Consider the following 4961-nt stretch of genomic DNA (forward strand, 5'->3'; position numbering starts at 1 on the left):
TACCCTAAAGTTCTTGAATTAATAACTTCACTTTAAGGTTGAAGTTATTAATAACTTTGAAATAAAATTAATATTGGATTTGACATTTTATTATTTTCAATGAATTAATAATTAAGGTATTTATTAATCAGGGTTTAAATCCTTCTAATAAGGATTTAACAAATCAACAATTAAATAAAATTAGTTTTATTGTTTTCTTTATTTATTTACTGGTTTTTATTTAATTTAAAAAGTTTTTCCAATATTTGAATTTTAATTGAATTTGGAATTAATAAATAAAGCTTAAATAACAAGTATTAAATAATTGAATTTTTATTAAAAAATAAAAATTCCATATTATATTTTTATTGGATAGATTTTTATTTTTCTAAGAATTTTGATAACTCATTTATATTTTTCGAGTTGTAATGCATTTTTGATAAATTTGCAAAGTTTCGGTAACTTAATGAATTTGAATTAAAGACCGAAAAATGACTAAGTGTACCGGCCGATGGCTACCCCACGACCAACGGGCGGGTGGGTCCATGCCCACGGCCGGAGGCCACATGGCGCCGAGGTGGCAACCCGACGTGCCTCCACCGGCGGCCGGGGACGCGGCTACTCGCCGGGCCGGAGCCGTTCCCGCGGGGGCGTGTGCGGTTTCGTTGGAAAGGGGACGCCGAGGCAAACCCAATGGTGGCGGCGCCGCTCCGTGTGGTCACCCGGGAGCGTGCCCGGCGGCGAGGAACAGCGGCAGTACATATGGGTTGCTCGATACGGCGAAGCTACGGCGTGCAATCGAGCTTAGCGAGCATGCAGGGGAGGTCAGTGGCTCACCAAGAGCACAACGCGCTTGTCGGCGAGGCAAGGAATGGTCGGCATTGCCGAGGTCGTCATTCCTGGCATTGGGGAAGACGAGCTCGACGGCGTCGATTTCGAGGGCGATGGCTCAATTCCTTAGGCAGGTTGGGCAAGTCGAGGATGGCGGACGCGATGGCATCCACGGCGAGGCCTGAGGCTTCCTCTATCGCCGGCAGTGAACGGATGTCTGCGGCTAGGGTTTCGGCCATTGGAGAAAATTGGAGAGGAGGAAGAAATCCCGAGCTGCTGTGCTTCGCTGGGCTTTTATACGGCTCGAGGGCGGTCCTCGTCACGACGTCGGGGAAGGTGAAGGCGCCAGCGCGAGGGAAGGACGAGCACGTCGTCGTGCTATCGTCCAGGCACGGGGGAGAGGATGAGGACGAGCTCCTCGTGTTGATATTTCACGAAGAGGTACGTGGGCTGCGACGGGCTATGCTAGACTGGGTCGTTCTGGGCTGCTGGTGGGCTATGATGGTGGGTCGTTGCGGCCGAGGTGAGGTCCGGGTAAGGTTCTTCCCCTTTTTCTCTTTTATTTATTTCTCGTTTTGTATCCTTATTTGTTGAATTCAAATTTGAAATCAATTCTCGCCATGCAGGTATTTGTAAATACTATTCACTTGGAAATTACCTCTCAAGTAATAATTCTACTTGAGACATACTATTTTGATTGTTCATATAATGATAGGTTCACCATACACTATAATTCAAATAGGTAAGATAATAATTATAATCTTCCATTCTCTTTCTTTTGAAATTTCAAATATTTTTAGGATTCAAGGAGATGGCCAAATGGCGAGGCTTTATGTACCAAATTATTTCTAGGGTCTTGATTTAGTTACTTGCATATTATTTTATGTGAGCTCCAATGTATTAGGGTTTTATAGTTTTCATCATAACCCCTATTATTAAGGTTAGTACTAGCATCATATTTGAGAGTATCAAAGTAGGTATTTGTTTCCATCATGGTTTATCTTGGTTACAAAGTTAAATGGTTGTCAACCACACCTGGTTTTAATCATAGGACTTTAGCATTAGGTGGCTCTTTTGTTTTATAATTGAAGCATAGGATTTGATGAATGAATCATTAGGGTTCAAATGCTAGTTACCTAATGACACATGGGTTGAATCCTAATTGTGGTTTAGGTTTTATTTGTGATCACCCAAGTGATACTCAAACTAGGGTTGAGATTTAATTCTAGGTTATAGAGATGAGATGACACCATATTGTATGTGCTAGGGTTTAATCTCCCCTAACCATGATAAGGTGGTTACTTGCTTAATATTTCATGTGCTTCCCTAATTACTAAGGATTTGAGAATTGGTTTTATCTTGTACCAATTAACTCCTATTATTATCCCCAACTTATCATTAAAGTAACTACATTGATTATAGTTCTTTTTATAGTTAACTTTGGTCATATGGATGTATGGTTTCTCACCATATAAAGTGTAGTGTTTAACTCTAAGGTTTTCTTAGGTTCATTAATTTATGAAATATAGATATGGTAGGATTCTATTTGTGATCACCAAGTGGTTCACAATTAAAGGTTGGGATATAAGTCTAGGATTTCTTACTAGTGATCTCCCCATGATTTCATGTGATGAATAATATCTACTGATCATATAAGTGTTAGCATTTGGATTATACTCCTATTTCTCCAAAGCATGGTCATGGATTAGGCATGATCCACTTGTTCTTAATATCCTTACCTTAAGTTCTTAGGGTTTATGATCATTACCCAATTTTGTAATGATCAAAGGTTTGGTTTCCTAAAGTATCTTTCATGATCTAAGTTTCTCACTTCTAAGATCAAGTATTGTGTTGATCACCTAGGGTGTAGTACTTCTATTTTATTTTCCTGGATGGTCCTACTATGGTTGTCTCAATAGATTAAATCCCAGGAGAATTCCTGAGGTAATTACTTAGAGTTCTCTCAAGGATTGAAGGTTTAACCACTTGAATATATAATAGGTCTCTCCCTTGAATCCAAGTGTTTCCTCAACTAACTTGTGGGTAACACCATAGCTTGAGTTCTCTCATACAGGAATAGTTATTCTAGGGTTTATGGTATACTCCTAATATTTATTTAGGTAGCTGAGCTAAAGATTCAATTGTCTAACTTAGTTGGAGTAGCCCACTCCTTAGTTCACTAATTCATGGATATAGTCTTATTCCACTTGGTATTTGGTTATCTCATCACACCAAGATGAAATGGTTTACCTCCTAATACTTTAGTTCAAAGATTATCATTGGTTCATTAATAAGTAAGGCTGGAATTGGTATGAATGGTCTCTCTCATTTTGGGAAGGACTATAATACTAACTTAGGGTTAAGCTCCATAGAGATTGATGTGATCATCAATATCTATGGTTAAAATAAATGGTTTCTCTCCCTAGGAATTGTCTTGGTTGATATCCTAGGGTTTCTCTTAGAGATGATGATTTGAATACTTGGATGTATATCCAAGGTTTAACTCAAGGTTTGTTATTGCTTCTCTAATATAGAACTCTCTCACCTCTCTAGGTTTGATACTTAATAACTTGGAATATAGAAGATTTATATTCCTTAGTTGGATCTCCTTGTCTTGTTTCCAAGATTAAAGTAGAATGGGTATCATAGGGTTTATGGTAAGAGCATGGATTAGTTTAAGACATGGAGAAGATGAGTGAATAATAGTTTCTCCAATTATTGTTAATTGATTTGCAGTTGAATTGGTGTTCATATGTTATATCAAGGATTACCATATTATAAGATCAAGCAATTATGAATTTAGTAAAGTGTTGTTGTGTTGATTATTAGTTCCATTTGATCTAACCCCTTAGATCAAATCATCGCTACCCAAAACAAGGTTTTAACCAAAGTCACATTGAGGTTTATAGCGCTTGACTTGATGAGCTACTTCAATTCCATCAAGGTCAAGTGAAACTTCGAGTTCTGTGACTTGTTTTACTTTAAAGCGCGAAAATTCCCCAGTTTTCTATGCATGAATGCAATGCACACATATGTTTCCTCTATTTTTGTAACCCAATACCTGGGATATTACACTCAGCTAGTATGGTTAATTCGGTTATAGAAGCCGAATCAAAAAGTAGATGTGCTGAATCTACTGAATCAAGAGATGCCAGCTTCAGTGAAAAAGATCATGGTGCAACCATGCTTGATTTTTATGGATGCACAGGAGCTTACATATTGCCCTATGAATTGCATGTCAAAGAAGTTAATGAGCAGGAACGACAAGAAAATATAGCCGGACAATGTTCGGTTGAGAAAGAGCATCAAAGTAAACGAGCACATGATCCGGGAAAACATGAAGACAAGGCGTTCGAAAATCATCCAGAGGTGGGGCAAGTTAGTGTTCATGACATACAACCATCTTGTTCTACTAACGTCTTCAAAGAGGTATCTCTAGCAAATAATTTACTTATTTTCAGATTTGGTCAAAAATATATTGTTCATGCATTTATTAGCAATAGTTTTAGAAGAAACATCAAAAGACCAATCGTGAACTATAAATTATTTGTTAGCAGTAAAATGGTTACTAGGCATATCGGTCAACATGTTGTGCCATTTAGAGAGACCGATATTGACAAATTATCACAACCAAAGCTTTCCATATTGTTTCATTTGAATTTTATATCTATATGGTTAGCTTTTCTTACTTCATACTTGGCTTACATTTGGTCTCAAGTGAGACATGTGTGTTATAACTATTTTGGTTTCAAAAATTCAAAGCCAAGGTTAGGTTCTTGTGATAAAGCCAATGATACTATAACAAATTATTCAAACACATCGGGAAAACAGTGTAAAAATCAACACATAGCTGAATGGGGTAATGTAAAATCCGAACCATTCGGTTGCTTAATTTCAAAGCCATTCTCACAACAAGATCGGCTGGAATATAAAAGGTGTACCTTCAGTTTGACCATGTGTGATCATATCTTTGATGTATTGCTGAAGAGTGATTATATTAGAATCCTTGATCACAATGTTGAGCCATTAGCACAAGGACGAATCTATTGCAAGTTGCATGATTCGTTTGAGCATAGTACTCATAATTGCATCATGTTCCATCAAATAGTACAATCGAGTCTGTAGATAAAGGACGATTGCAATTTGTTGAA

Source organism: Lolium rigidum, chromosome 1 (assembly GCF_022539505.1).
Source record: "Lolium rigidum isolate FL_2022 chromosome 1, APGP_CSIRO_Lrig_0.1, whole genome shotgun sequence".
NCBI classification, from domain to species: domain Eukaryota; kingdom Viridiplantae; phylum Streptophyta; class Magnoliopsida; order Poales; family Poaceae; genus Lolium; species Lolium rigidum.